Genomic DNA, 22,359 nt, shown 5'->3' with positions numbered 1-22,359 from the left:
CTCCAGCTTCCTGCGGCCTCCGCAGGGGTCACCGGGGGTGAGAGGATGGGGTGAGAGCTGGGAGGGCAGGGCTGAGCCTCTGAAAGGCCCCGGAGAGGGGCTCTTCTGCTGGGGAGAAATGGCCCTTTCCTCACACATCACAGACTTGGCAGCCTGTGCAACCCTCTGTTCAAAACCCTCCCACGTCTCCCATCTCAGCCACAGCCTCAAGACCTCCACTACCTCTCGGATCTTATTTCCTATCCCCTCCTCTCACACCTCCTTGTTATTCCTAGAACACACCAGGTCCTGCCCACCCCAGGCCTTTGCACTTGCTGCTTCCTTTACCAGAATGCTCTTCCCCCACATCTCCGCATGGCTCACTTTTTCACCAGCCTCGGGTCTCTGTTCACGTGTCTCTTCTCAGGGATATGCCTTTCTGGATGTTTACTTAAAACTGTACCCCTCCCAGCTCCATCCACCCCTTTTCCTTTTCCTTTTCTCTATACCACTAAACCCCACATGATATGGTGTGTAATTTACTTATTTGTTATGTTATCTCGCCCCAAAGGCAACAACGTTTGTCTGTTCTATTCACTGCTGCATTCCCAGCACCTAGAGTTACCTGGGAAAATAAAGCTTTGTTCAACGAATAGAATCTTCTTAATAAAGCTGCAAACTAGGCATCCACACCCCTGTTTTAAAGAGAAGGAAACAGGCTCAGGGAGAAGTGACTTGGCCAGAGGTCCCGGCAAGGACACGGCAGAACTGGTTGGAATCATCGTCAGTGGAAGCTGAGCACCGACTGCGTACCACACACTTCACGTTCATCGGCTCACAGTACGTTCCCAACGTCCCAGGGAGCGAGCTGGGCAGTAGGATGCCTGTTGTACCCAATGGGCACTGGGGCTCGGGGCTCCGAGGCTGTGGGGCTGGCTGAAGCACAGGCCCTGGGGTGGCGGGGCCGGATGGAACAGGCTCCCTTTGTCTGCCGCGAACCACGCCTGTCGCCCTCCCACCCACACCCCCTTTCCTGTAGGCAGGGCGCTGGGTGACAACCTGGCTGCGGGTGGGTTGCTCTCACTACCTCACTCCTATGGGGCCAAACGACGCTGTAAACATCAGACTGGAGCCAACAGGTCTTCACAGAGACTTCCCCCCCCCCAGAGGCCAGCTGGAGGGAGCTTCAGAGATGCCCAGATGGGCTGCCTGTCCCCAGAGGGTGCCCGCTTGTGTGGTGGTGACCCCGTCAAGAGCAAGGCGGCCCTTAAGGCTAAGCTAACCTGGGTACCAATCTGGCCTCAACTTCTCCTCAGCTGTGAGGCCTTAGTAAGTCATTTCACATCTCTGAGGCTCGGTTACTTTCGTCTGTAACATGGGGACATAAATGCCTCCCTCACAAGGTTGTAATGGGAATTAAATGAGACTGATTGTGTGAAATGCAGGCAGGGCACACAGGAAGCACTCGGTACATGACAGCTGCTTCTCATCTTCATCGTACGCATCCTTCTCCTAGCCATCTGTTCACCCACCCAACCACGCATCGATCGACCCATCCATCCATTCATTTGCCCGTCCATCCATCAACTCATTTGTCCATCTATCCATCCATCCGTCTATCCAGCCACCTATCGATCCATTCATCTATCCATTTACCCATCCATCTGTCCATCCATCTGCCCCCTCATTCACCTACCTTTCCATCGGTTTCCTTTCTTCATCATTTAGAGCATCAGTTTTTTCACTCATCTCTCATCTCCATCTGACCTCAACCTTCCCAGTACAAACTCTTTCTCTGCCACTCACTGCTGACATAGTCAGACCCACACTTCAAACTTACCTGAGTCTCCACCTTCTGGACCCAGTGGAGGCCTTGGGGCTGACACGGTGGAAGAGGGCAGAGGGGGAGGGAGGGCCACTGCCCACCCTCAGCCCTTCACACTCTTCTCCAGCTAAGCCCAGACTGGCAACTAGAGCAGGCAGGGTGCCCTGGAGGCAATCAGTCAATCAATCAATCAACCATCCATTCATTCAAGTCACAGTTGTTGGGCACCCACGGTGTGTCAGGCACTGTGTCACCTGCTGGGGACAGAGCAATAACAAAACAAACAGAACCCCTGTCCTTGAGCAGCTGGGGCTCTAGTGCAGGAGACAGGGAATAAACAAGCTGCGTGAGGACTTAGAATGTCAAGCGTTATGGAGAAAAAGAGAGCAGGGCCGGGGGTGCAATTTTAGGTTGGGCCACAAAAGTTTCACTGAGAAGGAGGTGAGGGAGGAGCCGTGAGGATAACCGGAGAGAGAGCAGCATGTTCAAAGGCCCTGAGGTGGGACCCGCCAGGCGAGCTCCAGAAGCCCAGGAGCTGAGCAGAGGGGCCGAGAGGGGCGGGGGCTCGGGAGGGGCTCCTCTGGAGCCTTGAGAAACCTCTGCCTTTGTCTCCGAGGGAGGCGGAGCTATGGGAAGGTCTTGAGCTGAGGGGTGACCTGAGCTGACATAGGTTCCAAGAGGGCGGCAGGAGAAGCCTCTGGAGCAAACAAGTGAGCCTGACGGGCAAGGCCCCTTGGCTCCTCCCCCAGGACACTCACGGGGGCTGGTGGCTGTGACTGTGGATTATCAACCACAGTTCCTGGAAGGTGCTGGAGAATCTGCCTCTCCCCATTCCCCCCCACCCAGCTGCAGGGGCCTGAGGGCAGAGCCTGTGTCTGTCCAGTTGTCCCCAACACTCAGCAAGCTGTCTGGTGCACAGTAGGAGCTGGGGAACGTTTACTGAAATAAAGAAGGGAGGGAAGAAGGGGTGATGTGAACAAGACAAGAAAGGAAGGAAGGAAGGAAGGAGGGAGGGAGGGAAGGAAGGAGGGAAGGAAGGAAGGAGGAAAGGAAGGGGGAAGGGAGGGAAGGAAGGAGGGAGGGAGGAGGGAAGGAAGGAAGGAAGGGGGAAGGGAGGGAGGGAGGGAAGGAAGGAGGGAAGGAAGGAAGGAGGGAGGGAGGGAAGGAGGGAAGGAAGGAGGGAGGGAGGGAGGGAAGGAGGGAGGGAGGGAGGAAAAGAGGGAAGGAAGGAAGGAAGGAGGGAGGGAGGGAGGGAAGGAAGGAGGGAAGGAAGGAAGGAGGGAAGGAAGGGGGAAGGGAGGGAAGGAAGGAGGGAGGGAGGAGGGAAGGAAGGAAGGAGGGAGGGAAGGAAGGAAGGAAGGGGGAAGGGAGGGAGGGAGGGAAGGAAGGAGGGAAGAAAGGAAGGAATGAAGGAAGGAGGAGGGAAGGAAGGAAGGGGGAAGGGAGGGAGGGAGGGAAGGAAGGAGAGAAGAAAGGAAGGAATGAAGGAAGGAGGAGGGAAGGAAGGAAGGGGGAAGGGAGGGAGGGAAGGAAGGAGGGAGGGAGGGAGGGAGGGAGGGAAGGAGGGAGGGAAGGAGGGAAGGGAGAGCATAAAGGTCTCTGCTCTTCCTCCTTGCCCTCCTCCTCTTCCCTGACAGCGGAGGTCCCCACTGCTCACCTGTAACATGGCACAATGCCCCCACCCGGGGCTGCAGGTCTCAGGGCCCCTGGCAGCCTCACGCTGCAGCCGTTAGCTTGCATGGGCCCCTGGGGGCGTGCGCTTTCCTCCAGCAGCACCCTACTCCAGCCCCTTTCCTGCTGCTCCAGCAGCTGCACCCAGGCTGCGGATCGTGGACCAGGGAGGGATATTAGGAAGGACTCCAAGGAGCCCCCAGCCCTGCCTCTGAGGCACAGGGCTGTTCACACATGCTGCCCCCAGACCGTTACAGCTACTGTCAGAAGCACTGAGCCTCTTTAACAGAGCTCAGCGGTCCCTGGAGGCCTCATCTTGGCCCCAGGACTAAGGAGACAATCGGTGTTCCCATTTCACAGATGGAGAAGTGGAGGTCCCTGGGGCTGGCTCCTAAGAGCCCCCAGCAATGATTCTCCATCAGGTTCCCATTTCCCAGCCACTGTTCCATTCCCAGACATATTTGTGAAGGCAAAATCATGTTTTAAAAACTTAGTTTGAAATTTAAAATTTAATTATAAAATGGGAACCATAATGTTCAGCTTTGCCTCACTCATCCTGACCACCTGCCAAGGGCCAGGCTCTGTTGGGGGCAGAGCCCCTGAGGGTGCCTGAGCTCTGGCCAGCCGCTGTGGAAACCTTCTCGGGGCCTGTGGGTTGGAGATCCTGTCTTTCCCAGCACAGGCACTTCAGTATTCCGAATTTTCAGTCCAACCCCCACCCCAGTTGAATAGATGAGGTAAGTGAGGCCCTGGCAGGGGTTGATTTACCCAAGGACACACCAGGGACTCCTGCCAGCAGGTGAAATACACAAGACGGTTTACCGAGGAGAAAAGCTGAACCAAGCCAGGAAGGAAGACGTCAAGTTCTCCAGCTATGAACGAAAGGCAGGTGGAGGTCCAGGCAGCAGGAACCTCCCAGGCCTGGTTAAGCATCAGAGTGGCTCAGAGCAGGGAGCGGGCAGGGCCCGAGCGAGGCTGTGAGGCCAGCTGCCAAGGACCACCCAGGCCGGTGGAGCCGTGACCTTATCGGGAGGGCGCTGGGGGGCCATGGCTGCCGAGGACCACCCAGGCCGGTGGAGCCGCGACCTCATCGGGAGGGCGCTGGGGGGCCATGGCTGCCGAGGACCACCCAGGCCGGTGGAGCTGCGGCCTCATCGGGAGGGCGCTGGGGGGCCATGGCTGCCGAGGACCACCCAGGCCGGTGGAGCCGCGACCTTATCGGGAGGGCGCTGGGGGGCCATGGAAGGTGTTAAGCTGGTAGTGACCCAGACAGAGATAAACGGGGGTCTGTCCTCCCCAGGCTGCCCCCCTTTCCACCCAGCGCCGTCAAGGAGAGAGGGGTCTGGATTCCTCACCAAAGTGTCCCCCGTGACGCCTGAAATTCCTCCATCAGAGGCTCATGAGGGAGTGAACTGTGGGGCAGGAAGACCCTCCTGGCTTCGCAACCAGAAGGAAGGACCTCCATCCCTCCTGCCCCCAACACCAGCGTGCCCCCTCCCCACACACACACACACACACACATCAGCTTTGCCAACGTCCGGGGCTCTCTGCTCGCACCGGCGGGCTCGGTGTGAAATAATTGAGCACTTGTAACAGTTTTTCTCCTCGAGCATCCCAATTAGACACCGCTTGATGTTCCTCCTTCCTTCAAGACCGTCTTGCCGCCCCCCGCAACCCCGGAGGCAGGGCAGGCACGCGGCCACCCTCCCGCCAAGCCCACTCACGCTGCTCTGCCGCCCGTCCCCTGAGGTCGGCCGGGCAGGCGGAGGCCGGATCCGGACCCTCGCTGAGCCTCGGCTCCTTCCTCCACGAAGCCGGCAGGAGAGCGGCCCGCACCTCGCCAGGACCTCACGAGGAGCCACTGAAGGAATATTAACGAAGCGCTCAGCGCGGGCAGCCTGGGCCACTGGCCGCCCTCCCACGAGGGACGTTGGTCACGGGCCGCCCCCCCGCCTTGAGGGACACGGGTCCACGGGCCGCCCCCCCATCCCCCGCCGTGAGGGACGCTGGTCGGGGTGGGCCCAGGGGGCTGAGGCCACAAGGCAAGGGACCAGGTCTCCCTGAGCTTCCTGCCAGCGTCTAAGGCCAAGATGCTGCGGGGCTTCCCGTTCTAGCCCTAAGTGGGAGAGTCTAATTCTAAGATTCCTGAGGCTTCTAATTCCTGATGACTGGGAGCCCAAGCAAGTCCAAGCAATCCCCACCCTCCCCTCTCCCTGCTGGCTGGAGCCCGTGAGGCTCACCAAGACACAGGCAGAAGCCACCCGCCAGCCTCCCTGCGGGCCCCTTTCCAGCCACGTACAGCCAGACGGGTCCCAGGAAACCTGAGCTGGATCGTGTCCCCCGTGCTCTGAGCTGGCCAGCAGCTGTCCTGTGCGTAACAGGAAGCCAGACTCCTGGGTCCCCTCAGTCCTCCCCGTGCCCTCTCCCACCTCTCTCTCTCCCTCTCACTGGCTTCCTTGTTTCCGTCCCCACCTCAGGACCTTTGCACGTGCTGTTGCTGCTGCCTGTAGCACTCTTCCCCTAGCTCTCCGCTCACCAGGCTCCGCACCACCCAGGCCTCAGTTCCAAGATGTCCTTCTCAAGAGCCTCCCCGCAAGTCCTCAGACCACAGAAGCCACCCGTCTTTGTCTCACGTGAAAGCACGTTTTATATTCTGCATGGCACTTTCCTCTCAAAAATTGTCCCATTTGTTCCTTCACATGTTCATTTTTCATCCCCCAGGCCCAGAATATTTGTCTCTTTCACAGGCGCTGTGCTCAGGGCCTGGCATACAGTAGGTGCTCGATAAAGATGTGTTGGTGAATGAATGAATTCTGTAATTAGGGGAGCCTAAGTCTTGTCCTCGCGTGCAGGGCGCGATAGAACTTTGTTGGCTGTTAGCTCAATGGGCGTTTGTTGACTGACTGCCTGACCTGGCACAGCTGCTCCTGGATAAAAGGCACTTCACATACGCTGGAGGGGAGAAAGCAGAGAACAGCGTACAACTCCTACTTGGCAAAGGGACAGAGGGGGCTTTGTGCTGGGCTGCTGGCCCCACGACCCACACCTCTCTACCTGCCATCACCACCTGCTCCGTGGGTCCAGCCACCGGCTCACACCTGCCAGGCTCTCGCTTGCCTTTGGCCTCCACAGCCCTGTACAGGCCGACCGGTCCTTGACCAGAGGTGCGGGCCTCTGAGGCCTGCAGGCCCCTCTGGTGTGAGGGGCCAGAAGCCCTGCCAGGAAGTGCAGGTCCTAAGGCTGGAGTGAGGGTTGGGATGGGGCTAATGGCCAAGCAACTGCGACCTGGTGGCCGCTGCTTCCCCTGGGGCTGTTAAGAGTGTTAATGGGGCTGAGATGCCCCCTCCAGAAGCAGGCCTTCCCCTCCTGGGCTGTTAAGTGGATAAGTGGCAGGGAGGGAAGGGAAGAGCAAGCCCCCCCTCCTCCACCACCCTGGTACTCAGGCGGCCTAGGGAGTCTAGAAACCAGCTTAGAATGTGCAGGGACGACACTGCCCTCCTCCCCCTCATTACAAGTGAGAAACCCGAGGCCCAGTGCACGAACCTGTTTCCATTCATCCCCTCCCCTCCAGCCCCTGTGATCATGGCTCACGCCTCCTCTCTGGGCTGCAGGAGACCAGCCACAGACCCTCAGGAACAGCTTCCAACCCAGGCCAGAGGGGGACATCTGAGGACAGCTTACCCGTTGGGCACAGTAGCTGCGGTGCCTCAGGCCCCCAAGCTTCTAGGATCAACGGTGGGAGCAGTGAGAGAAGAGAAGAGGTAACTTGGCAGGGCCTTGAAGCCCAGCTAAGCTTGAAGTCTGGGTTGGATCTGTCGGCAGTAGGAGGTGAAGAGGGGGTTTGTGCTGGGAAGGTTGGGGTCAGATGCTGGAAAAATCTCTAGAGACAAGAGAGGAATGTAGAGACTGACACAGTAAATGATGGAGAGATAAAACAGATGGACATGTGGACGGATGAGCGAACAGATAGGTGAGTGTATGTAAGGGAAGGATGGACAACTGGATGGGGTGAGCAGGTGGGTCAAGAGGGAGGGAGGGAGGGAGGGATGAACAGGTGAGTAGACAATGAACAGATTAATATTCATCTTTATACCCATTCAGTCATAGAATATAATTTTCATTGTTTTTCATGGAGGACGGGGCTCATGAAGGCAAAAGTGCCTGGGGTGCTTAAAAGTCATAATGGGGCCCCAGAGGAAGGCCTGATGACTCACTGGGGGCCCTGTTTTCTTCCCCACCTCCCTCCAGCCCGGCTCAGCCTTCAGGTCTCCATTCCCCCGCCTCCAGGGCCATGCTCAGGTGGTTTCTTCTGCAGGGGACACCCTTTCCAGAACCTGTACCACTCACCCTCTCCTCCTCCAGGAAGTCCCTCAGGGTTGGCTCAGCACCTCATCTGGGCTCCCACAGACCCTTGGTCTTGTGTTTGAAACAGTCTCCACCCAGACGTGAGCCCCGGGCGCCGTGATCTCTCCTCAGGGACGGAGGCCTAAGGACAGGAAATAGCCCCTGTTACCCCAACATTTCCCAGACACTGGTCATGTGCCCAGTTGCCATGCAAAGAGGAGGTTAGCGGACAAGTGTGGCCCAGGGAGGCCACGAGGCAGCCACTGGCCACATCCAGTCAAGAGACGGTGGCAGGAGCAGGATTGGAATTTAGCATGTGGAACTGCGGGGTTTCCTGAGGGGCGGGGCATGGGGCGAGTGGAAGCAAGCGGTGAAATCCCATCTCAGGGCCTTTGCACCTGCTGTTCCCGCTGCCAGGAATGCTCTTCCCCAGATGGATTCTCCTTCAGTCCTTCGCCTGTTGGTCTTTGCACGGCTGTGACCTGCTCAGGGAGGCCTTCCCAGACTACTTGATTTTAACCTGCAGTCCCTCCACCCCAGCAGTATGGGCCCCTCTCTCCTGTCTTTTTCTTTTCAAGGCACTGTCTCCTCCTGATATTTATTAATCCCCAACTTGAATGTCAACTCCATGAGGGCGGGGCTGCTGTTCTGTCACCACTTGGTCCCTAGCCCCTTGCACAGGGACTGGCACACCATAGATGCCCAGTAAGTGTCACAGACTCGGGAAGACTGACAGGGAATGGGTTTGGGGGGCAGAAGTCAGTGAGCACAGAACTGACAATCATTCATTCATCCAATTCCTTCATTCGACAGCGTTTATCCAGCACCTACCATGTGCCAGGCACTGCTCTGGGCACAGAGGGGTGAGCACATCGGACAACGTCCCTGTCGTCCTGGAAGCAACGCTCCCCAGGGAAGACGAGACACAAACATGCCAGTGTGGCCATGAAAAACGGGACGGCTCAGGCGTGCTCAGGGCCGGGAAGGAAAGAAGCAGAACACGGGGTGCTGGCTGACGCCCCGGGCCTGGCACACCGGGGTCGGCGCAGGGTGGACCCCGCCTGTCCTCTGCCTGGGCTCGCTCAGGAGCTGGCGTACGTGTGGTGACAAGAGCCTCACGAGCCAGCCCCAAGCCCTCTGGCCACCTCGCTGCCACCCCTCATCTGCTATCCACTTGGCTCCAGCCTTACTGGCCTCCTGAGTTGCCCAGATGAGACATAGCCCTTGAGCCGAGGTATCCCAGGGGCTGTCTCGGCCCTGGACCTCACTGGGGGAGCGCTCCCGACGTTCCCCCAGCCATGTGGGAATGTGGTGCGCCCACAGCTGGAGTGCAGTAACTGCCGCGGCCACCCTGGGAGCCGGGGGACCCGCTGTGGGAAGCCTGTGGCCCCAGCAACGCAGCCAGCTCCGTGGCTCCCGCCGCTCCGCCCGCTCACAGCATCTCCAAGTGGCAGCAAGTGCACGTACGTTTGTCTCTGCTTCTCCCGGCCCCTCAGCCCCAGGCTGGGAGGGCCAACTGCCCTGCTCTGGCGGTGGCTCAGGCTCATCCCTGAGATCTCCGGGGTTGCTGTGAGGATCGACCAAGGTTCAGGCAGCCGTGTGGCCTCAACACCATGGGCACAGAGTAAGAACAGATTGCATGTGCTCTCTCCCCTCCCTGCCAGCGCCATGCTGTGTGACCTTGGGTGGATTTCCTCCCTCTCTGAGCCTGGAGCTAGTTGGTCCTTAGAGGGAGCTCGGCCAGGATCCCTGAGGTTCTAGGATTTCACCAGTTGTGGCGAGCAGATGGGGTGGGACGTTGTGCGGCCCCCAGCAGTGCCCCAGAGCTGCCCCTCTCCGTGGCCTCAGTGGCCAGCCGGCACAGGGCTGGCACAGAGGAGAACTTTGGGAGCGTTTATGGAATGAATGAGGGAGCAGCCCTGGAGCGGGACCCTCCCAGAGGGAGCTTGCTGGGCACACAGAGCCTGGGAAAAGCGGTGACGGCTGGGGACAGCGCCAGCTTCGTCTCTCGCTCTTGACGCCCCGTGTGATCTGCGGCTGTCGCACAGCACCTGAGGTCCCCCAGTTCCCCCGTCAAATGGGAGGAGCGAGCCCCATCTGCCTCGGGGGCTGCGTGGGGAGATGAGGGCCCTGGTCCTTGGCTGCACTAGTGGACGCCTCACGCCTCTCTGAACCTCAGTTTACCCAAGTGCTAGGCGGGAGTGGACCCACGCTTCTGGCCTGTCACCTCGAGCCAGGACGAGTGCCCCCACCCCAGGCAGGGAGAGGGGACTCGATGACGGGAAAGGCGAGGCCGAGGCCAAGCCCAAAATAGCCTGAGGTGGCAGGATGATGGAGGTGGCGGGGCTGGGCGGCTTGGCGGTGATGGATGGCTCTGCACCGGCGTGAATAAAACATCTGCCTTCCTCCGCCCTGGGCCCAGTGTTTGCGAAGGCCTCGTAGGCTAGGGTCGCCCCGCCCGCTCTTTCTGGGTCCTCCCTTCTCCCTCTCCTGTTTGACTCGCCAGCGCCCAGAGGACACGCGTCCACACCGAGGCTGTCACAGGGCTGTCCTTGTCCCCTGCTGCCCAGCTGACAGCCTCACTGCCCCCTAAACCCACCCTCCCATTCACACCTCGCTGCCTTGCCCGCAGTGATTCACCTGTCGGGAGGCCCCGCCTCGTTTGCACCTGGGGCAATAACCCCCCATCTCAAGGGCCCGATGAAGTCAGTCTTTCAGGAGGATTTGCCTGCCCCTGACACGGAGGGCCACCCCGTGTGACGGCTGGCTGCCTCGCCCAGGGGTCCCTCCCTCCACCCCCTTCCACTCTGCCGGCTCTAAGAGGTGCAAGCCAACTGCAGTCTACCTGGAGGTGCCATTTTCACCAGCAGATTTCCAAAGACCTCAGCAGGGCACGGGGAAGTGGGCACCACACTCATCGCTGGTCAAACGGCCGCCACAGAGGGCCATTTAGGCAAGCTCACCAGAAACCACTGACCCACTGAAGACTTCAGCTCATGAATTTCCTTGCACATGTGCGAAACACCTGAGCAAAGATGCTTGCTGCAGCCTGTTTGCAAGAACAGAAGGTTGGACAGCCAGGATCCACTGCAGGGCACTGATGGGACAAACACTGGTGCCCTCAGACACAGAATGTTACAGAGCCGATCGCCCGGGACAGGAGATGCTTCCAGAGGTAACAAGTGAAGAAAAATATAAGGCGCGGAACAGCATTCACACACGCTATTTTTCTGTTCAAAATAAGAACCACAAAAAAGATTTTGTATCAGTGCTGCGTGTGTATGGGAGCCTCCGGAAGTACACACGAGAAACCCAGTGGCTGCTTCTAGAAGGGAGAAGTGGGGGGCTGGAGGAGGCATCCACGCTGTTCCCGCAGACTCCGTCCCCATGTGTCCATTGCAAACTCAGTGTAAAAATGAAACCTGCTGACCCACTGACCCAGGGATTTTACAACAGTGCACAAACCCTCTAGAAATAATTAAGACACGTGAAGTTGTAAACTCGGGGTTTGTTTTAATGGCTAAGAGGTGGAAAGGGCCAGACATCCAGCAGGAGGGGACAGCATCTGGCATGTGTGCGGCAGGGCTGTGGCAGCCTTGACCGCCATCCGCACAGAAGGACCCAGCGGCATAGACGGCGCCCCGCACAGCCAGTGAGCAGGAAGGCAGACTGCAGGTACCACAGAAAGAGGAGAGTAAGATGTGCTCAGGTGCAGAGAGAAGTGTCTGGAGGGCAAGCTTAGCCCTGGGCCCAGATCTTTGGCATCTTCCCTTTGTTTTCTCTGTGTCTTTGAGAACGTGTACGGCTGGTGGGGGTAAAAGGACCTACCCCAGCGAGGGGCGTGGACACATATACAGGACCAAACGTAAAACAGAGAGCTAGTGGGAAGCAGCCGCTCAGCACGGGGAGAGCAGCTCGGTGCTTTGTGACCATCTGGAGGGGTGGGGTAGGGAGGGTGGGAGGGAGACGCAAGAGGGAGGGGATGTGGGGATATATGTATACGTACAGCTGATTCACTTAGTTATACAGCAGAAACTAACACAACAACGTAAAGCAATTGTACTCCAATAAAGATGTTTAAAAAAAAGGCCCTACCGCAGGCTCACGGCCCCCCAGGCTGAGCCGGGCCCCCACGGCACCCCCGAGCTTACCCTAGCACAGCCTGGGCTTCGTGGGCAGGGGCCACCAGCAGCGTCGCGTGCTGTCCTGTGCGTGGCCCCGCACACAGACCCCTCCTGCGGGCTCCTCCAGGACAAGGCCACATCTGGCCGTCACTGTCCCTACCAGGGGGCTGGGCACCAGGGAAGGACCCAGCTCAGGCCCCACCACTGGCCCACCGTCCAGGCTGCCGTCCCTGAAGCCGGTCGCTCCACGCACGTTAGCGGCCCCCGCTCTGGGCTCAGAGACGCCCCGCCCCCGTCCCCGCACAACCAAATCGGCCCCACAGAAACACACTCCCACCACATCTCCCAGTCTCACCACCACACGGAGAAATTGGTGGGGGGACAGACAGGCGCTGCGAGGAGCTTTGAAAGGCTAGTCACCCACACACGCCACACCGCGCCCCTCCTTCCACAGACGGGGTCCTGCCACTGCCCTCTGAGGACCCGGCCCCGCAGAGGAGGCGGACTCGCGGCCTCTGGGGTCCCACCTGCCGGGCGACCCCAGGCAGAATGGGCACATTCAATTTGAGTGCTTGGGACCCACTTGGCCACCAAGATCCAAGCTTCCGGGAAAAGAGGAGGAGAGGAAAGGAGTGAGGGGCTGGGAGGGGCTGGAGGCAGAGCACAGCAAGGGCAGGTGCTATGTGACCCCAGGCAAGTGGCTCAGCCTCTCTGGGCAGCCTTGCTCAGAGTGCGTGATAGGACCCTATGAGCTCAGGGGTCAGGCCCTTCAGGGTTCCCGGAGCTGCTGGGGTGAGAAGTCCCTGCCAGTGAGGGCTGGCCTCAGTTACAAGCCCTGGGACGCAGAGTTGAGGCCACAAAACAGACCCTCTGAGCCCCACACACCTGGCACTAAAAATGCACGGGGCTCAGGGAGTAAGTTAGGCCTGAGGGCTGTGAGTCTCCGAGTCCGTCAAGATTGAGGAGGGGTGCCGGGTCCAGGGCCCGGAGCCCCGCACGCCTGCTTCCGAGGGGGCAGGAGAATGAGGTCAAGGCAGGGCTGCTGGCTGAGCCAGTCTTCTTGCCCAGAGACTGGAGGGCCGGGGTCTCCCTCCCAGCCGCCGAGCTGCTGGGTGGGCAGCGCCCAGCCCTGGACACCGGACCTCAGGGGGTGTCTGCTGGGGCTGCAGGATGCACCCTGCATGCATGAGGTGCCACCGAGGGGCCTCCGGGGGCCACGCTCAGGGCAGGGGGAGGGGGCTGGCTCCTCATGACGCCCTTGAGCCTGCCTGCTGAACTTGCCCTGGTCCCACCCCTCCAGGAGAGACCGGAAGTGACACCACCAGGTGTGACATCATCAGAGGTCTGGCAGCTGGTGTCTGCAGCCCTGACCCCCTCACTGGTGGCCCTGAGTGACTGCGTGCCCTCCACAAAGCTGGTTCTCTCCTCTCTGAGGTAGGGTCACCCCTGGAACGCCAGGACCGTCAAGGTGAGCCTGGAGCCATGGGTACATCAGGCCCCTCTCTGCCCCACTGGGCAGGGCTCTGGTGTCCACGAGATGGAGGACACCAGCAGGGCGGACCCCCCAGGCCTGGAAGTTGGGCCGCAAACCACCTGGAGCCCTCGTTCTCACCCGTCCCTGCCACGGGGCCGGGTCGTGGGCAACTTCCTCAACCATGCCCACCTCAGGGCCTTTGCACTCGCCCTCCCCTTCCTGGAAAGCTCTTCCTCCAGACCTCTCGCCGTGTTCAGGTATCCACTCAGGTGGTACCTCCTCTGAGAGGCCTTCCTTCCCTGTGTTATTCGCCTTCCCGTTTCCCGGTGTTATTCCCGCGGGGCTCGCCTCTGCCTGGCATTTCACTGTGTCTGTCTCCCCAGTGAGAACACCAGCTCACGGCTACCGAGCACGGGGCAGACAACCCCTGCCCGGAATCCTGAGCTGCTCACCAGGCCCATCCCCACCCCTCAGCCTTAGTCGGTAACCCCACTGGAGGCCTCAGTTTCCCCACCTGCACAGCGAGGGGAGTGGTAAATACAGCCCCTCGGGGGCACTCAGGGGCTCCCTTGGCCAGACCAGGGGGACAGACTCATTGGTCAGCTCGATGTTTACCAAGTGTCCACGGCTGATCAGAAGGGTCGGGGGAGCTGCACACTGCGTGGGGCCCGGGATCTGGAAGAAGGAACGTCACCGCCACAGTCCCAACCACGCTGGCGCCGCAGGCGGGGGGCTGTGCCCGTGCCGGCGGGTCTCCTGCCCTGCCACCTTGAGGCTTCAGGGAGGCCAGGTGAGCTCGGGCAACGCCTCTCTTTGGAGGAGGAAGGGGATGCAGAGACCCCTCCCACATGCGCATCCCGGGAGCCCGTCCGGAGTGTCAATCACACCCCAGCCACTGAGCAGCCAGGGCCCTGTCCCTCGTGTGTCTTGACGTTTCTTGGATGCCTCTGACTGATGATGAAAAACCCACGCGAGGCTGGCATTCCGCTGCAGAATCTGCCCGAGGTTTGTTCTCACAGGAAGTGTCACGTCCTGCCCTGGATTTTCGAGGAAAGCCGATGCCCCAAGAAGATGGGCCGTGAGTGCCCTGCAGCTTGGCTTTCTCCGGGGTAAGGCCGCCCCGTGACACACAGTGACAGTGGGAGAGCCAGGACTCGGGCGTCCCGTGGGCCTTGGTTACTGGGCCACACCCTGTTCCCCTGGGGTCCCCGACCTGTCTGTGACCTGGTTCCTCAGAGCCCTGGGTCCCCGGCCGCAGTCCCCCGGATAAGGGAGGAAGGAGCAGAGTGCAGCCTGCTGGGGACAGAAGGAGGTTGAACCCTCCAAACACCAGGGACCGTGACCCAGCAACGCCCCTCCAAGGTCTCTGCCCGAAAGAACTGAATCCTGTGTTCACACAAAACCATCTGAGAGGGACTTCCCTGGTGGCGCAGCGGTTAAGAATCCGCCTGCCAATGCAGGGGACACGGGTTCGAGCCCTGGTCTGGGAAGATTCCACATGCCGCGGAGCAACTAAGCCCGTGCGCCACAACTACTGAACCTGCGCTCTAGAGCCCGTGAGCCACAACTGCTGAGTTCGCATGCCACAACTACGGAAGCCCACACACTGAAACAAAGAGTAGCCCCCGCTCACCACAACTAGAGAAAGCTCGCACACAGCAACAGAGACCCAACGCAGCCAAAAATAAATAAATAAATTTTTTTTTTAAAAAACCATCTGAGAAGGTTGAGAACAGCACTGCCCACAATGGCCAAAGGGGGTCACAAACCAAGTGTCTGTCAGCAGATGAACGGACACACAAAAGGTGGTCTGTCCACACGGTGGAATATTACTCCATCCCGGAAAGAATGAAGTTCTGGCCAGGCTGCAATGTGGATGAACCTGGAGGTCATTATGCCAACTGAGACAGCGCAAAGGACAAAGACCGTGACCCCTTACACGCAGCATCCAGACCAGGCAAATCCACAGACAGAAAGCAGCCTAGAGGCTGCCCGGGGCTGGGCGACTGCTGGCGGGCACAGGCTGCTCCTTCTGGAGAGCGAAAATGCTCTGCAACTAGAGCGTGGAGACGTTTGCACGACACTGAATATATACTCGATGCCACTGAACTGTACACTTTGGGTAATTTCATGTCATGTAACTTTTACCTCAATAAAAAGGGGGGAACCACCAGGGCCACGGCAGGACCGTGGCAGCAACAGCAGGTGACACAGTGAGCGGACGCCCGGGTGCAAGTGCCTCCTGCCACCTGCCGGCTGTGTGACCTTGGGCACGTTCCTTCCCTCTCTGAGCCCCCGTTTCTCCACCTGTGGGGAGACGAGAACACACCAGCTCCAGGACTGCGGGGAGGACAAGTGCGCGTGTCTGGGGCAGGCCTGCTGCCACGTTACCACCACCAGCAAGGGCCACAGCACCTGAGCCTGGCTGCCCTGGGTGGGCGAGGCCCCCAGCTGTCCCAGACCATGTCTGCGGCCACGGCCACCCCGCCCCCAGTGGCCAAGATCTGAGCCACAGCGGCCGTCCCTCGGCGTCCTTGGTCAGCTGGCGTCTCGTCCCTGGGCTTTGCCCACTCGTCTGGGGCTTTGCCCACCTGTCTGTGAAGGGACCAGACACCAGCCATCTGCGGAGCTCCCAGCACCAGGACCTTTCTGTTCCCGGAGCCTCACGGGGTCAGCAGCGGGGATGAAGCAACAGGGGAGGGCTCAAATCCCAGCTCCCCCACTGCCCAGCCCTCCGCCCTCGGGACCCAGTTGCCACAGTCAGTGGCTCCCTGCCTCAGTCTCCCCACCTGTAAACATGGGTAATAGTTGCAGCCACTCTGTGGGGTGCAGGGAGGCCTGCATGAGTCCTGCCTCCTGGCACTGGCTCCACAGGTGCGGCTCAAACGCCTAAGTCTCACAACCCCTGCTCTTCAGGTGAAGAGACAGAGGGTCAGGCTGGAACGTGCAATGGGGGCCACAGGCTGGGCTGCTCCACGCCAGGCAGACTGGCTTGCTAAGCCCGAGTCCCCCCAAGAGCGGAGACTCAGGCGGGCTGGGCGGAGAGGGGAGGCCAGGAAGGAAGGGGGCTGGGGGGAGAGGGCGGGGGAGGGAGCTGGCCCTCACGCGCACACACGGACGCACACACACGCTCACACACAGACACACGCAGAAAGAGCTGCCCGGAGGGGACGGGCAGTGTGGCCTGTGCCGGGGGCGGATTCAGCCCTACCAACCATGCTTTATAAATTTTGCATCATCTCAGCTATGAATAGCTTCCTCCACAGCAAGACAGACAGTTCAAAGGGAAGAGAAGGGCTTGCAGTGGGGGGCGGGGGGGCGGGGGGGAGGAGGGGGGACAAGGGAGCCGCAGGATGGGAAGGGCCAGGTGTGTCTGGGCCCAGGAGGGTGCAGCGGGAGGCCTGGAGACCCCATCCTCCCCTGCCCTGTGGGGCTGCAAGGCCACTTCTCAGACGGGCACACTGAGGCCTGGGGAGGTTACCCTCCACCGAAGGTCACACACGCTGGCCTGGTCCTGAGGTGAATGCATGAAGTGGCCAGCGAGCTGATAGGGAGGGGTGAGCGGCCAGGCTCGAGGGGGCTGGCCGGTGCCCGGGGCAGCCTCCACCAGCCACTTCATGGCTGGGAGCCTTGGGAAAGACGCAAGACCTCTCTGTGCCTCAGTTTCCCCAAGAGTAAATGTGTGATGATAAAACTACCTGCCCCACAGTGGGTGGTTGAGGTACAGCCTCCAAGCCCCCTGCCCAGGGTTCAAGCCCAGCCCTGCTGCCCACCAGCCGTGGAACTGTCCCCCTGCAGAGCAGCCCCATGTGCTTGTGAGAACGAGCCTGGTGCAGCGTTAGGGCCACGCGCGTGTTTATCACCGCTGTTAGTTTTCTGGTCAGCGAAAAGTGAGGGGGCCCCTCCTCCATAAAGTCACTGCTGGGCAGCCCCACTGGCCACCAGGGTGTCACCCCAAAGTGTCCGAGGCACACGTCCGGTCCCCGCCGGGCCAGCGCCGATTGAGGCCAGGGAATGCAGTGAGGGGACGCCCGCCGCTGGCGGGGCTGGGGTGACGGGGCCATGTCCCCGCGTTCTTGGTTCAGGGGCCTCAGGCCATCGCCTCGACCCTGCGCCTGGGTGCAGGCTTGTAAACTGAAGGGTGTACCCTGCCTCGTCAGGTTTCCGTGGGAACCAACACCCAGCACCACAGCCAGGCCAGTTATGAACACGCCCGTGACAGTGGCTTCACCCGGCGTCACACGTGCCAGGTGCTGTTGAGATGCTTGATGTGTCTTAACTCACCTCACCTTCAAACCGCTCTGCATCCTGAGGAGATGCCCCGCGCGTCCCGTCTGACAGGTGGGGAAACCGAGTCCCCGGGGAGGCGGAGGGCTTGCCCAGGACGTGGGCTCGTCCTCATCGTTCTGTCACCGTGCCGGGTCCCAGCTCCTCGTTCAGCCACCGGGGGACCAAGGTGAGACCCGTCCTCTCCCCAGGCCTCCGCGCCTCAGCAGCGACGGCTCCGAGGGGAAAAGAGCAAGGCCCAGGTCCCGCCCGGCCCGGCCTCTCGCCGGCTGGGGAGGCGGGTCCTGTGCCTCTTCTCTCCTCCACGGGACGTGGGGCAGCAGCTCCCGCTCCAGGACCGAGTGAGGCAAAGTGCGCGGAGCCCTTCGCAAGAGCCCAGCTGACGACAGTCGTCTCTGAGACCGAGCGGAGGACGGGGGTCCACAGAGCCAGGGCCCTCGGGGCCCTCTGAGCAGGCGCATCTGGGGCTCTGCTCCCACCGTCTCGTGTCTGCCAGAGCCCTGCCAGCCAGGCAGAGGAGACCCCAGGGAGCAGAGGTTCGGGGGGGGGGACCCTCCCCAAGGAGAAACATGGCTTCTCCAGCCCCTGAGACCCCACTCCCCGAGCACCTGCCAGCCACAGGCCCTGGGGCCCGGACGCTTCCCCGCCAGGCAGCTTGGACTCGGGACTCACCCCGGCTCCCCGCTTCCAGCCACACGACTGTGACAGGTGGCCTTCCCGTCCGCCTGTGGCTGGCGGCATCGGCCCCACAGCAGAGCTTGCCGTGGAAGCTCAGGGCCGTGACACAGACGATGCGCCTGGCTGGGCCTGACGTCCCGGCCTCTGAGGCCAGTCAGTGAGGTGAGCAGGGCCGCCGAGTCGGACGTTCCTAGGGCCACACCTTGACTCACTGTGAGACCTTGGGCAAGCTCTTTGCCTTTCTGCCTCGGTCTCCTCATCCGCAAAACGGGCTTAATAACGCCTAGCGTGGGATGCTGTCGTGAGCAGGAAGGGAGGTGAGACCAGGGCAGCACTCAGCAAATGACGCTGGCGCCATCATTGCTGCTGCCGCGGCTGGCGGGGCCCCTCCATGCGGGGACGCCAGCATCCTGTCCAAGGGCCTGCGGCTGTCCTCAGGGAGAACCTTCCCTCACCCCCTTCCCGGCACGACTGACACGACAAGCATAGCAGAAGGGAAAGGAAGGCTGTGAGTCGGCTGCAGAGGTCAGCAGCAAAGCCAGAGCAAGCGGGGCTAGGGAGCAGGCCTGGCTGGAGGCCCTCACCGTGCCTGGCTTGGGGGCTCTGAGGGGGTCCAGTCCAGGTACACACACCTGCGTGTTGGGACCTGAGCTCAGTGGCTCACCTACTGAATCACTGGGGTCAAAGCCGGTTGGGCCAGGACCAACCTCAGGCTAAGTGACCCCAGCTGCCTGGGCCTCAGCTAATAGCCCCGAGCCGACAAGAACTTCACGAACACCTGTGGTGAATAACAAGCACAAAATCAGCACTTTTTATCTTATAAAGCCCGTTAGAGCTTATTCCCCACATCCCACCTCCATGACCTCATTTCTGTCAGGTCAAAACTTCCATCAGCTTCTAGCACCCTAACTTCTAGTCCCCCATCTGACTGTGTCCACCTCTTCCATCAAACCAGAGCTTCTGGAGAGCAGAAACTGAGTTTGATTTCTCTGTGGCCCCAGCAACACCCAACATAAGGCCTGAGAGCTCAGAACACGTTTACTGACTGAATGCATGATGGCTTTTCACCACATGTAAGCTGCAAATACGGCCACACATTCTTCGCAGTGAGTGCCATCAGGAGATGGACTCTGTCTTCCGTCGCTTTGAATCGTGAGCTTTACAGTAGCTGTAGGACAGGCAGAGGTGAGACCAGGCCGGGACTAAGGCTAGGTCTCCCAAGGGCCTGCAGCTTTCTGCCTCTGGTCAGCTGGCCTGCTGGAGGGTGGGGGGGCCTCTTGGAAGTGAGGCCCAGGCACCCCACCTGAGCTGGCCAACAGTGAGCTAAGCCCAGTGGAGGACAGCCGAGCCCAACGCAAATCACCAACCCACAGATGGTGAGCAAAATAAAAGCACTGTCGTTTTGTACCCCTGCGTTTAGAGGATGTATGTTACAGTGCAATAGCTGATTGCTACACATCATATCCTCATTTCTCAGGTGAGGAGATCTGAGGTTTCAGTGGGCCAAATCTCCAGGCCTCATCTCCATCTGCAAGGGGGCATCCTACCCACTGTCCCATCACGAGGAACTGAGGGGATGCAGCCGCAGTGAATGAAGAGCGCACACCCTGGGAATGGACGGCTGTGACAGTTCTGCCAGCAGTGTGGCTGCTCACTGATAAAGATGTGTTGTTGCAGATAAAGCTCACGCCAAGGGCGCCTTCTCAGCCCTCCTGACGTTTTGCACTGGCTGTTCATTGGCCGAGGGGCAGCTTGGCCCCAGCAGACAAGGGTACAAGGACCAGCATCAGTCCCCTCCCCACTGATTTTGGGCCCGCGAGGAGGGGTCTTCTCCTCCATCTGAGAGTTGGCTGTGGCCTGCGTGGGGGCAACGGGAAGGTGAGGAGGGGAGCTCAGAGCCTGCCTTGCTTCCCGCTGGCGGGCAGGGCCTCCCATGCACCTGCAGCCCCGACCGCACCAGGCTGACCACACTTTCTGCACCTGCCACACCTTTGCAGCTGTCGCTTCCTCTGCCTGGTGCGCCCTTTCCTCTTTCCTTGTCAGACCACGGCCAACTTGTGTGCAGCCCTCAAAGCCCCGCCACGTTAATGTCGTCTTTGGCCCTGATTCCAGGAAGGATCCATCTCCCTGTGTCCCACCCCCAGGCCCGGGCCCTGAGCTGAAATGGTCAGTTCAGCAGCATCTTTCCCGCCAGCATGGAAACCTCTCGAGGGCGGAAGCCACTCTGTCCACACCCTGTCCTCCAGCCCCGCACAGGCCAGGTCCCAGCAGGGACTTGACCTGAATTAAGGTAAGTTAGAGAAAGTAAAACTCAGGCACCAGCTCTGACTACACTTCTCCAGGAAAATGCATTTCCCAGGCACCGTGTCCACTCATTCCAGCCATCTGAAACCCGGTCAAGATTGTGAGTCACTGGGTAAGGTCCAGGGGTGCTGGGGAGTGGGGGGGGGGGGGGTCCCGCCTCAGACTGCAAATCAAACACGGTGTGGATGGGGCTCTGGAACCTGTATTTTAACACGCCTTGCCCTCCCTGCCTGTGCCCATGACTCCTACCCACGGCCAGGGCTGGGAAGGGCCGGGCTGGAACCGGGGTTTAAACTGGGTCCCAGAGCATCCTCGGATCCACAGGGGTGCCGGGCACACGAGGTGCAGGCTCCCCCCACCTTGAACCCTGCTCCAGCTTCCAATCTGTTTTACATATCGGGGCTTGGAGCACGTTCTTTCTTTCTTTCTTTCTGAATGGGTTTGTTAACTTCCATGAAGTGTGGGTACGAGTGTAATTAGGATAAGCACCTTGGAAGCCATCTGACAGCATCTGCTAAAGATGCCCATCGCCTGTGACCCAGCAGATCCACTCTTGGGTGTGAACCCACAGGAAATGAATCCACCAGAAGGTACACAGCAGAGCGTTTTTGCTGCTTTATTCTGAATCACCCTAAACTGGAAGCAGCCCATCAAGAAGAGGAAGGATGAACACGCCGTGCACATCCACACGGCGGCACACAGTGCGGCGGCGACGCGGACCCGTCACGTGGACCAGCGCTGCAGACGCATTCCCAGAGAGGGGCCCAGATGCAGAGCCGCACACATGCCTCCAAACGGGCCAGTCGGTTCTCGGCGATGCCGTCAGAGTGGGGCTGCCTGTGGGATGCCGGGGCCTGAGCTGGGTGGTGGCCACGTGCGGACTCGTGAACACGCTCACACACTTCATTTAAGCAGAACCATGAAGAAAAGGTTGACAAAATGAGTCCACTTAGCCCTGGTGTTGTGGAGACACCTGCCCTAGAGGCTTTCAGACCTGGGCTCTCTCTGGCTCTGCCCCTTCCCAGCCACGCAGCCTCGGGCCTCCCTCTGACCCCACAGAGACTGCAGGCCCAGGTCAAGCCAAGTCAGCCATTGGAAAGGGACACCACCGTCCTCCGAGGGGACCCCCAGGCGCTGCTGCTGCACTCTAGCAACAGTCACCCCCGGCCCTGCCAGCCTGGACGTCCAGAGGGCTGCGCTCTCCATTCCTGCAACAGACCTTGCTTACTCCTCACCACAGGCGCTTTGCACCTGCCCTGCCAGGACTGCTGTCCACATCTCCGCCCACTTCATGTCACCTCCCCTGGGGGGCCCCAGATGGCTCAGCAAACCCTGGGAAAGCTGCCCCTGCCTCACTCCTCCTGTGGCTGTGATTAGGATGACTTGTTTCTCTGCCATCTATTCGCCCTCCCGGCCTGAGCCCCCGGGGCAGGTCGAGTTCGAGGCCGCATCCACCGACAGCCTGCTCTCAGCGGGGCTGGTGGACACGTGCTGGATGAGTGAGTGGACAAGACAGTGAATCAGTGCATGTGGAGCCAAACTCAGCATCTCCCGAGACCACAGGCAGGCCGGGAGGTCTCCAGGGAGCGGAGGCAGTGATCGGCAGGGCGGGACAAGGGGGTGGGGCCGGGCCTCAGCAGAGAACGGGAGCCGTGGGCTTCAGGACTGAGGAG

At 60.2% G+C, this 22,359-nt stretch overlaps 1 long non-coding RNA gene across 2 annotated transcripts in view; it reads right to left on the bottom strand.

Moving 5' to 3' along the window:
- LOC309650920 overlaps positions 1-22,359 on the bottom strand; it is a 41,870-nt gene that overhangs the window by 3,576 nt on the left and 15,935 nt on the right. For both annotated transcript variants that reach the window (XR_014257822.1, XR_014257823.1), the window contains exons 2-4: positions 7,823-7,961; positions 7,157-7,474; positions 5,200-5,336 (exon numbers count right to left, since the gene is read on the bottom strand). This is a non-coding gene — a long non-coding RNA (uncharacterized lncRNA). The remainder of the gene's footprint in view (positions 1-5,199; positions 5,337-7,156; positions 7,475-7,822; positions 7,962-22,359) is intronic.

Source organism: Balaenoptera physalus (genome assembly GCF_965194825.1).
Source record: "Balaenoptera physalus genome assembly, chromosome: 20".
In the NCBI taxonomy this organism is placed as follows: Eukaryota; Metazoa; Chordata; class Mammalia; order Artiodactyla; family Balaenopteridae; genus Balaenoptera; species Balaenoptera physalus.
The sequence above is the reverse complement of the archived record's forward strand: the minus strand, read 5'-3'. Positions and strand labels throughout refer to the sequence as shown.